This window comes from Marmota flaviventris, chromosome 13, assembly GCF_047511675.1.
Source record: "Marmota flaviventris isolate mMarFla1 chromosome 13, mMarFla1.hap1, whole genome shotgun sequence".
Lineage (NCBI taxonomy): Eukaryota > Metazoa > Chordata > Mammalia > Rodentia > Sciuridae > Marmota > Marmota flaviventris.
This window is the reverse complement of record NC_092510.1, coordinates 72,893,706-72,906,715: the sequence shown is the minus strand read 5'-3', so window position 1 is coordinate 72,906,715 and position 13,010 is coordinate 72,893,706.

The following is a 13,010-nucleotide window of genomic DNA, read 5'->3' as shown; positions in this document are numbered from 1 at the left end:
GAAAAAGGATTTAAAATGACTAAAAGCTCTATACTTGTTTTTAAAGATGCTTGCAAAATATAATTATTGAAAAATACTATTTGGAACTGTGTCACGATTAAGGAAACATCTAAAATAAAGTTGGTTGGCAATTTTGAGTTACTTTCCAACTGAAAAATCTGTTTAATGGACTTTAAAATGATTTCGTATTTGTGTTTAAAAACTATGCATCTCTATCCAGGTTGACAGCTTAAGTACTAAGCTCTGGCCAGATAAAAATCTAAGTGACTAAGGCAGTGCTTCTTAAATAAGAGCAAATTGGACCTGCCATTCCAAATCACTACCATCTCGCCCAGCAAGACCATATTAGCACTCACACTCTCTTCTGATGAAGGAGTCACCTCAAGCTTGCAAACAGCAAGTTTGGGTCACCCAGCAAGTACCGGGAAACCCAGAGAAGTTTCCAAGCACTCAGTCTGCTTATAAAAAAAAGTGGAATGAAGAATTTTGCACAGCTTACATGTTCAACTCTTGGATGCATTTAAGAAAACAACACAAGCCTAGCTCCTTCTCTGTCTCTGGGCCAGCTCAAAACAACCACACACAGGGCCTCACTGACCTGGAAGGGTGAGTCATTATTGTGTTTCTTACCTGTTCTTGCTTTATTTACATCTCTCCTCTGACCCCTTTGGGTACCTGACTTTGATTCTGCTCCCAGCACTTTGGAATTGGTGTTTGAACTTGATCTCTATTCCTTTAGATCCTAGGTTTTCCTAACACATTCTATTTAGGTATTTGCTGCTGGCTGTCTATGACCTGGGCTACCCTTGTTCTTGCTCTTCTGAACCTCACTCCAGAACCATTGATTTCTAGCTGACTTTTCTTTTTGCAAGAGTGTATGAGAGTGTAGGGCAGGGTGGTGATGAGGTAGGGAAAGGACAAGTGTATACAGGATTTAGAAAATCACTTACTGAGAAAGAGAGAGAGGCTGAACATAATAACAACATTTACAAGGGGAGTGAGGAAATCGTGTGTTTGTTCCTCCTTATTGACCATCCTGAAATTTGAAGTAAATTCTTAATTAGGTGTTTACTTCTCTGCCAAGAAATTTATCTCAGCCTTCAGATTTTGCTGCCACCTGGTGCTACAGTGTTCCAGGAAGGGATGACTAAATAGTTTGACAAATTCTAGAAAGTATAATCTAGATTCAGAAACCACACAAAATAAGATGATGGATATTCATTGTAATAAATAAATGAACATTTAAAAAATAACTCAAAGGGCTGGGGATATAGCTCAATTGGTAGAGTGCTTGCCTCACATGCACAAGGCCCTGGGTTCAAACCCCAGTACCACACCAAAAAAAAAAAAAAAAAAAAAAAATTGGGGGCTGGGGATGTGGCTCAAGCGGTAGCACTCGCCTGGCATGCGTATGGCCCGGGTTCGATCCTAAGCACCACATACAAACAAAGATGTTGTGTCTGCTGAAAACTAAAAAATAAATATTAAAAAAAAAAGAAGGGGAGAGCTTCTTCTCTCTTAAAAAAACTCAAACTAACATAATAAATAATGAATGTGATATACCTATTGTAACAAAATAATGGGATATGGTGATGGTAAATCATGATGCAGTTTGGCAGTACCACCCATCTCACAGACGTATGGCCCATACTGGCTCCTTTTTGAGGTTTTACTCCCAAATATGTCCGAACACTTGATGTTAATACCACATAAATAATTTCTCTTAGTTAATGACTCCCCTAATTGAAAAAAAAGTTTGCTGCCTATTACTCTAAATTCATATTGGTTAATTTTGGCCAAGGTTTACCTAGATTTCACAGACACGTTTATTTTCCTTTGGTGGCCTTGGCTGCTCTGCCACTTCTCCCCATTCTCTGTTCGTCTGCATTGTTTTCTCAGTTGCTCCTTCAATCAGGACCTGCTTCCATTGCTTCTCATCTTTCCAAAATGATGTTTGGTCCCTATTCTTCCACTCTCTGTGCTGGAAGAAATTCTTCTTTCCAGGTAATTATCTATCATCCAGCCTATTTTATTCAATCTAACTTTTAAAGAAATTCTGGGCTATTGGACTCCCAATTGGGCAATACCTTACTCTTTTAGCTTTGGATTCTCAACTGCTGAGGAACATAAAAAGAATCCCCAAGGTCCAGGCAAGACAAAAGTTTAGTAGTATCATTCATCTGAGGCAAATTACATTTTCCACAGATGACCAAAAGAATTACTCTCATTCCACATGCTCTTTTTACAATGTGATGTTGGCTGTCTTTCCATAGAAAAGTGCAATCTATGTTCTCTTCTCTAGAATCCCGGGTGGGCTTGTGATCTTGGAAGAAGTGATCCCTTGTGACTTCCAAGGTTAGGTGATACAAAGTGATAAAGTTTCTGCTTGGCTCTCATGGGGTGTTCTTTTGGAACCCAGCCACCAAGCAGTAAGGAAAACCAAACTAGCTCACACAGAGACACCACATGGAGAGGTCATTTGTGCTTTTTCCAGCTGACAGAGAGCCCAACTGTGGCCCAGACTCAACCGGCATTGACCACAAACAGCTCCAGATGGTTTCAACTGCAGCCATCAAGTCACCCCTGGCCCTCAGGCCTTAGCAGCCTGGGACCCAGGCATCAGAGAGCAGAAGCAGACCATCCCTGCTACACTCCAGTTCCTAATCCCAGAGGAACAATGAGTACAATAAAATTGTTCTGTGCTAAGTTTTTTTAAAAAATATATTTTTAGTTGTAGTTGGACACAATATCTTTATTTTTATTTATTGTTATGTGGTGCTAAGGATTGAACCCAGCGCCTCGCACGTGCTAGGCGAGTGCTCTACCGCTGAGCCACAACCCCGCCCATCTGTGCCAAGTTGTAAAGAGTGGTTCAATGGGCAGTAATGGCTTTGGGAACCACAGCTTTTACAGTGTATTCCTCAGAAACTGAGAGCATTGCTCGAGATGCTGCAGATTCCAACTCCCCTCTACTCAAGCAAGCTTCTTACTCTGAAGCATCTCCCTTCATCACAGTTGAAGAGCCTTCCTCTCTTTTGGTTTTTGAGGGTCTTATTTCTGGCTCCACCATTAATCTCAGAGATGGTTTCTTCATTTCTCTCAGGAGATCTGTGACTTCATTGAAAGTATTTTTGACTCACTCTTTTCTGGCCTCCTTTTTTTCCCCTTCCACTATTCACCCTTGGCTTTTCATTCTAACATCTGTTTCTGGAAGATTCACAACTTAGGATGATTGGCACTGGGAATTTCCATTCTTCCAAAGAGACTCCAACCTATGCACAGGAGTGTGGCCTTACCTTCTGGTTCCAAGAAAATAATTATACCACGGATGACCCAATGTTAATATTTTCTAGATTATTCTGTCTTGATATCAAGATAATAACATATCTAAAATTTATTCAGTTCACTACATGTCAATCATTGTGCTAACCTCTCTCCACACCGTTTTCAATTCTTTCAATAACCTTAGTCTTACCCAGTTTTGAAATGAGAAAAGTGAAGAACAGAAATGATAGATTATTTACCTAAGGCAACACAGCCTATAAATGGAAGAGGGGAATTTGAATGGCAGTGATCTAACTCTAGAGCCCATGTTCTTAATCACATGACCCACGTATAGAACATTAACTAGCTAGCATGCAGCCAGCCAAGCCCAGTCTTCAAAGACTATTTCAGGGTAAGGAAAAGGTCTTACTTTCTTTCATCTTCCTCTTGCTTTTCTCTTCCTCATGATTCCCTAATTCTGCACACAAGGGAACATACATCTCAACAAGAATAAGCAACTGTTTCAAGGTATAGAAAATCCAGTTTAATTCTGTACAGAGAAAATAAACATTTTCCCCAAAGAAGCAACAAAGTTTGCAGGTGCGTAATTCTGGCTGCTAAAACCTCACCAGGACAATTTATATTAAAGCACAGTCACTTAGCTTTTTAGGCTGAAATATCAGCATTTAGGTTACATCACACATCTTCCCAAGAACAATGAGTGGAAGCTTGTTTTATATTTGTGTAACTAAAACGCCTATTCAGGGCTTTGTCCCCCTGAAACAAAGGACAATCTGTTTCCAAGTGTCTTCTTGCAGGCCTGAAACTGTTCGCTGTGTTTTCATAACACTGCTCCACACTGTTTTATTCCCAGTGCAACTGGGGTGTAGCAGGCTTCTGGGGAGCAGCCACAGCTCCTGCACCAGGCCTGCCCTTGAGGCTGCACTTGACACTGAGGTTTTCCCAGTGTCAATGCATCTCTTCCACGCATGGAAGAAAAGTCCACCTCAAATTCCAAGGGACTAGTAGAAAAAGTTTTTTGTGACAAAAATCCTATTTCAAAAATCAATAAAATCCCATTTAAATACCTCTCTTCTTCCCCCACATATCCATTGTGGAGAACAGCATTCCTCTCTCTTCAGAGAGCTTCCTCCTCCCTCCAGGATTGTTCTCCAGACTCATACTCCCCTTCAGCTCCATCCACTCATCCTTAGACCCCATCCCATAATCCCCCCTATAGTTTCCATCCTCAGGCTGAGTTCAGCACTCAGGAGTCCCCTTTTCAGAAAAGGGAAGAGTGTGCATACTTAAAACATAATTCTTCCCAGTCACCAATAATTTTAAAACAAATATCTCTATTCTAAGAGCTTCTAAATATTAATTTTAAATCTTTTAAAAATTGTGAACTAAATCATACATGAAAAGGGATAAACATGTAAGTGTGTATGTTAAAGAAATAATAATAATAATAATAATAATAATAATAATAATAATAATAACACCACAACCCAAAACTCAGTGTACTGGCTCATGCTGGGTCAACTTGGTTAAGCTGGCAATGGTGCTTCCAGTTCTCCATTACCTCTGTGACTCAGGGTCAGAGTTGGCTCCAAAGAGGAACATGCACAATATGGAAGATGGACATGAGCCACCCCATTATGCTGTGAAGGTTGTTATGGTCAGATGTGCAGTGGACAAATCCAGAGGTTCTCAATGGGTCTAACTTGCTCTTGATTTTATCCACTCTGTCAATATGTCAATAGCACTCCTTTCTTCCTTCCTTCTTTCTTTCTTTCTTTCCTTCCTTTAAAAAAATTGCTGTGCTAGAGATTAAAGGCCCTGCTGCTGCTGTTGTCCTGGGAGTCGCTGGTTAGGGCCTCTGGAATGCTATGCGAGTGCTCTACATTGAGCTATTCCCCCAGGCCTTTTAAATTTTCTTTTGAGACAGGATCTTACTAGATTTCCCCTGCTGGCCTCAAACTTGGGATCTGCCATCCTCAGGCACCACACCCTGCCAATAGCACTTCTTTATGACTGCTTATCTTGCCTCAGCTCCAGATATATATTGTTTGCTGAAGCAAAACAACATATCCACTGGCAGCTATTGGTGGGGCAAATACTTTTTTCTCAATCAATGTCCACTAGTAAAGACCACCAAAAGTGGTTGTCTGATCCAGCAGATACAATGGTTCTTGGAGTGTCTGTGACAGAGATTCATTATAGCATATATGGCAACTGTATGAACATATGGGTGAGTCAGAGTCCAAACCTTTGGGATTCTGGAACAAAAGTATATCATTTTCTCTCCTAATTATTCTTCTTCCTTTGAGAAATGGCTTCAGGCTTGCTATTAAGCCCTAGTAGAGACTAAACACTTAACTATGGAATACCAAGTTACCATACAACCTAAGCTGCCAATTACAAAGTGGGTGATGTCTGAACTAACAGGCTATAATGTTGGGTGTGCACATCAACCCTTTGCCATCAAGTGGCAGTGATATGCATGAGATCAGCCTCAAACAGGTCCTGAAGACACAAATTCAATTGCGTCAGCAAGTGGCTCAGATTCCCATGAGCCCTACTTCTGTTTTTCTCCTCCCTCAGTCTGTGCAAATTTCCTCTTAGGGTGGATTGAGGAAAGGGGGAAAATGGAGCTAGGTTTACAAATATGTCTTCTAAAAATGCTGGAAGAAGCTGCAATAGTATACTTGCAGCACTGTAGCCCCACCCACTTAGATGTGTCTTATGAAGGACAGTGTTGAAAGGAAAGATTCCCAGTGGGCAGTGTACTTGTTAGTTAATTTGTCTGGAAACGGTCAGTCAGAATTAAGGATCAATCAAGTCATGACAGTGACTAATGGTTTGGTCTATTGCTCAAGAACTGAGAAAGGAAGATGATAGGAAAACTGGAAACAATGAAGTCTAGAGAAGAGGTATGAAGATATGCACCAAGGAGCAGAAAGCGTGACAATATTTGTGTCAGGTGAATGCTCTCATCAAAGGGCAACCTTACCAAAGAAAAAAAGTTACGAATCAGGTAGACAAGATGATATGTTTTGTGGATTTCAGTCAGCCTCTTCCCCCTGTTATTCCTGTCCTTGCCAAGCACAACCATAAATATGGTGGACGTGGCTGTAGAGATAGAAGGATAGAGGTTATTCAGCAACATGAACTTTCTCTCACCAAAGCCTATCTGGTTCCCTCCATGGTTGAGTCTCCAACTGTCAACAGCAAAGACCAATACCGACTGGAGATGGGCACCTAGATTAAAGTGATTGTATCAGACTATTTCTACCTCAGAAGGAGAAGTACACTGTTCTTACAGAATGCCTTATTTGTTATGGCATCAGGGTCTCTCATAGACATTTGCTTCTGGACCCAGGAGCTCATTTTACAGAGAACAAACACAGTAGTGGTCTTCCCATAACCTGAATGCAGCTGAACTGATAAAATTTGGTAATAGCCTTTTGAAGACTCAGCTTAGTGCCAGATGAGTGGTAAAAACCATTAGTTGAATCATGGTCTTGTTACATTTTTTATTTGGAAATTAAACACAATTAAAGAAGTATGTGTGCAGATGCTAAGTTGACAAGGGATGGACTGTGCTGGCTTGTTCTATGTCAGCATGGATAAACTGAGAACTACATTTCCCAGAATTCCATTTTCTGTATGATTTTGAGTTTGAGTTGGCCAAGACAGTAATATGTGGTAGATTTTAAAGACATAAAAATAAAACAATTATGATTATTCTCTAAAGGTTTTTGTGGTCAGATGTAGTGACAGATATGTACAGAGATGCCCAGAAGGTCTCTCTTGTCATTTTTCTCCCATTAGCATTTAACAAGTCTTTCTGTCTTTAAATCTCTCCTTGACCTCTTGTCCCCTTCTACCCTATTTGTCTTTTTTTCATGCTGGTTGGGTCCATTTTCATCTTTCTCTTCCATCCTGTGCTACTAGCCTTTGCCACCAGTATCCCCCTAAAACTGCCCTCACCACTCTTTTCCTTGTACTAAGTTTTATTACTGGTATGTGCTGATGCCTTCCCAAGAAGAATATATATATATATATATATATATATATATATATATATATATATATATATATATATACACACCCAATAGTCGCCTCTGAGTTTCATCTTTGCATTTTCAACGGTCTCCATAACTACACTCATCACACTTCCCCTCAAAACCACAGGTCCTTCATATGTCAGTGAATAACCTCATCATCAGGTGTCAGTGAATAACCTCACCATCCACCAGAAACCAGGTATGAAAGTGTCCCACTTGTTTCCCTCTCACGCCCACTCTCTTTGCTTTGGTTTCCTTTATCTCCTGTCTGGAAGAATGTAATAGGCATTTTCCTAAAGTTGTGAAGTTCTGGTTATATAATACAGAAAGAATTCACCATACAAACACTATGGTTTTTCTTCAGTGTAGACCAATCTTAACCCTAAAAATGTAGACAATAAATCCATTTTATGGCACAAGTTGCAGCCAATCATGGGCTGAGATGAACAAAGGGAAAACACACTTGCATGACATTTTTGGTGTATTAGACCAGTGGCAATGCTGTCCATTCCACAAATATTTGTCAATCCTCGCCCCACCCCACCATACACTAAGAAACGTGTCTTCAGGAGAAGCATACAAAGCAATGATTCACTGTGTTCTTTCAAGCCCAGCACTATGTGACATGCAGGGAATACAAAGATAGAAAATTCATGGTCTCCATTCTTAAGGAGCACTCAACGTTCCTCAGTCACTGCTCATGTTGAATGATGTCTCAGATGGTCCCTCTAATGCTGAGCTCCTCCCAGAGACAGTGTTGCAGTGAAGTTCCTCCCAAGGCCTATTATTTTCAGAGAATAAATTGAGAGGGGGAAAAAAATCCCCATTTCAAAGTCAATCTAGAGACACATGTAGACTGTTGTCTAGATGCAAGGATTCTTTTCCGGTGACACATAGGAACCACCTCCTTGAGACCTGAATTAAATTGCAAGCAATCTCAGTAATGAATTCAGCCTTGTGCTCAGCCCATTCCCAGAACCTCCGGCTTAATTATGAGAAGAAAACCTATTTATTCTGGGACATCACTACTTTGGGATAAATTCCTGGAAGCCATCAGAAAAGTAAAGGGAAGCTCTTTCTCAGAGTCTCTTCTCTGGATTTCTGAGAAAGAAGTGTTTCCTGTTTGGCCTGTCAAGTTGCTTTTAATTCCAGCCCATGTATTGCCCCTTATTAAATTCTCTTTGAACTTAGATTCTGTGTCTATACAGAGGCCTAAGTTTCCTGTGGGAGACTAAGTTGAGCTTTCTCTTGTCTTCAGATATCATCTTTCCCTGAGTATGTTCTTTTTTTTTAATTTTTTAGTTGTCAATGGACTTTTATTTATTTATTTATATGAGGTGCTGAGAATTGAACCCAGTGCCTCACACATGCTAGGCAAGTGCTCTGCCACTGAGCCACAACCCCAGCCCTGAACATACTCTTTCTGTTAATAGTCGCAAAATAAAATAATAATGTTTATACAGTACTTTACATTTTACAAAACTCTTTTCATGTGTTTTAGTTCTCTTACTTCTAACAGCAACCCAGAGAGGCAGAGCTGTGAGGCTCAGAGGAGAGTAATTTGTCCAAGATCACACAGCTATTAGAGGACAGACCTCACAAAGGACCCAGGGATTTGAACTCTTTCTTCTTTTCCACTTCTCTCCCTATACCCATCCAGTGCCCCAAATGACATATAGCCCTGATCCACTTAAAATTGCTCTAAACTCTGAATAAAACCATGTTGATAGCTCAAGCCAAGGAACACTGGAATCTGGCCAGGTGACTAGCTTGATTGTGGGAACCTATGGATATGCCCTGTAAAACAGAGCTTCAAGGAGGTGCTTCCAAGAGCTGGGAAACACAGGAGGAGACCTCTCAAAGCAAAGGTTCTCTTGTTGGCTACACATTTAAAACCCTGAATCCTGGGTTACTGCCCCCAGAGATTCTGATTAAGTTGATCAAGGGTGCAGCTTGGTCATTAAGATATTTTTAAAACTCCCTGGGTTATACTAATGTGTGCTCAAGCTTGAGGAATGTTGTTGAAGGGCTTCTGCCATTTACTTGTCCCTTTTAATTCTTGCGCGCTCATTCTTTTTATTTTCTAAATACTTATTACACTAATCAAATATAATCATTGAATAAAATCTAGAAAATATAGATTAGTCTTTGGAGATTAAGCCTAAGAGAAAAATAAATACCGTTAACAATTTGGTGGACATCTTTCTAGGGTTTTTCTATATACATATGCACAAATAAACTATATGCTTTAATAAAAAATTATATACATACTGCCATATAATATGCCTTCTATTAGTATCATTTTTCTATATCAGTACATTCAAATTAATATCATTTTAAAGATTCTATAGAATTCAATGGCTGTAACAAATAGTTTTCTTTCTATATAAACATATCCACTTCCTTTCAGAGGAAATACTTGAAATCCTAAAATCTGGTAGGGAAGATCAGATTTTGATGATCCTCTTAGTTTCTCAGCCAATTCCAGTTTATCTGGAAGAATTACATATAATAAAACAGTATACTAACTTGGACAAAGGCCCTTGTGAGGGAAATTTAGAAACTATTATTATTATTCAACTCCCAATAATCTTAGAGAATGAAAGGAACTGTGTTTTATAAACATCCAAATTCTATCAAGTCTTCAGTTATTTGAAATCTCTTCTCACATTTGTTGAAAATTCATCAACTACCTGGGTCAGCTCATTGAGTGAGTCTCTGACATAATGCTAATATAATAATGATAATGAAAGGTAGGGGTGTAGCTCAGTGGTAGAACACCCTAACACCTGTATAGTATGCAGGAAGCCCTGGATCCCCAACACCAAAAATGAAATAAAATAAATAACTACTAGTATATACACAGCATTTTATAGTGGATAATTCTAACATAAAAATAATAAGAATTGACTACCACTTATTAAGTATCCTTATTGAAAATCAATGTGCCAGGCACTGAACAAGGTATTTAATGTAGTCTTCTATTTGATGTCTCTCATAAAGTCTATACACAGTCGCATTATCATCCCCATTTTACAGATGAGACAGCTGAGACTCAATGAAAACTCGATTGTAAACTTGGATGTGTTAGGGTTTTACTCAGCACTATAGCTCAGAGCCTAGCTCAGTGTCTTGCACTATACGTAAGCAAAGGGCAGGACTCGATACATGGTTGATAGTTGAAGGAATAATTAGATCACATGCTATTTCGTTTCTTCATATTGTCTCTGGATACTCTCCTCAGAGGAGATTGTCTCCCAGGCTTCATGCTCTAGAAATGGCTATTCACATAAGGGAGTGGTTCTCAAAATATGGTTCCTTGCCCAAAAGCATTGGTGCCATCTGTGAGTTTATAAGAAATACACATTCATGTGCCCCACTCCAGACTACTGATTTCAGAATCTCTGGGCAGGAGTATCAAAAAGTACATTTTAGTAAGCTTTCCAGAAGATTTCAGTGAATATTAAAGATGAATATTAAAGTTTGAGAACCATGGGAAATAAATGAATGCCTTTCTGTACTGAAATTTATGATAATAGTTGAGCTTGGATGGATGGATGGATGCATTTACAGGGCTTGGGAAGACAGGAAGAGGAGGAAGTTTGGAGGAATTTAGGCTGACATCAATTTAGATCTGATATGTTGAGTCTGAAGTACCTTTGGGGTATCTTGATGAAAGCATCTGTCACCTCCAGGTCTGAAGCTCAGAATAAGACTGAGCTGGAGATGCAGATTTGGGAGCAGTAGTTAAAGCCATATATGGGACTGCTCAGGAGAGTGAGAAGTGTTAGCACAGAGAAGAACCACTGATATACCCAAATAATAGCATTATTTTAGGAGAGTCAGGGAGGGGTGCTCAGAGAAAGAAGTTGTTCCTCGTGAGTGACTTGCATTGGAATGTTTGTCTCATCTTCCCCTCTGGATTATAAGCTCCTTAAAGGCAGGGACTGTGTAAACTTCAATAAGTCCCTCAAACAAAAGTACATTGCTGCACCATCTTTGAATAATCAGTGAATTCCTACCAGGATTCTTTTACAGAAATCCGATGTGATCTGAGCCACCAGCATGATGTGTCCCCTGAAATCACTTACATAATTTCCCAGAGGACGTTGTGGCAGATTAAAAATAAGTGAATAAATAAAGGGCATCATGTGTAATCCACTGATATCCATGCTAATCACATTAATCAGAGTGAATTAATTACACCTGAAAACAGATGCAAAGTTAAATTCCTTAGAAAATCAATTCATTAAACTCATATTGGAATGCACAGTCAACAGCCCCCATGTTTAGAAACTATCAGCATGATTTGTGGCAACTTCTGATTTACTAAAGAAACTGCTTAAAACATTTTTAAAGGCAATTACAATTACTGTCTGGCATTTGATGGAAAGAAATCTCGTCAGCATTGTCCCTCGTGTGTCAACTGTCACAATTTTCTAAAAATTTTGAGGCGAAAAATAGGCAGGCTCTACTATTTGCTAGCCTCGATTAGGGTTAATTCAATGTGTGTCTGCAAATAATAGTGTTTAATGTAATCTCTCTAATTACAGATAAAACGCATTTTCAGTCATGCTCATCACTGACAGTATTTTGGGATAAGTTAAACTGACAGCTGCTTTCTAGAGGAAAGGAAAAAACAAACCTTCCTTGGGGTTGTGTTGATTTTTTTTCTCTCTCTCTCTTTCTGCATTAAAGTTCAGAAAAAGATGAAACTAGACACTGGCTCTGAATAACAACTTTAAAAATCATGACATGGTTTTCCTTTCTTGGGAAGGGGACACATTTTTTTTTAACCTCCTACCCGCTTCAATGAAGTAAATCAGAAGTTGCCACAAATCATGCTGATAGTTTCTAAACATGGGGGCTGTTGACTATGCATTCCAACATGAGTTTAATGAATTGATTTTCTAAGGAATTCACTTGAGTTCACTCAACAATAATTTTCTTGGGGTTTCCAGTGAACTAGGCATTGTGCTAGGCACTAAGGAGATAAAAAAAGAAATGGTTCTACCAAACTTGCCTCCCCACAGTTGGTCCCATACACCAAGTCAAGATTCCTACTTGATAGGGGTGGTGCCAATGTATTCACAACCCCTGCAGAGTGAAACTACTCAAATCACAGAATTTTCTGAGAGGTCAATACATTTTCTTCCTTGACCAAATCAACTGGACCGGAGACAACCCAAGGGCATCTAATCTATAGATGGCCCCGGCACCCACAATAGGGCCTGGAACAGGAACAGGGATTAGAAAATGCCAAATAAGATGTTAGGGATAAAGGTGAAGTTAGAAGTGAATAAGACAGAAACACAACACAAAGAACTATAATCTCCAGGGGGCAGGCCTATCTATGAGGTTATGAGGAAGCAAGAACACACAGCCTAATTCAATGTTAAATGAATAAGGAGCAAATAATTGCGATCATAAATATTTTGACTTTTTAAAAAATACTTATTTATTTATTTATAGTTTCCGGCGGACACAACATCTTTGTTTGTATGTGGTGTTGAGGATCGAACCTGGGCCGCACGCATGCCAGGCGAGCACGCTACCGCTTGAGCCACATCCCCAGCCCTTGACTTTTTTTTTTAATATTCTTAAGACGCGTGTGGTTCACACTAAGTCATTATTTGCAATACTTTTTTTCACCTGTGCTGTAGGTAAGCCGTGTAT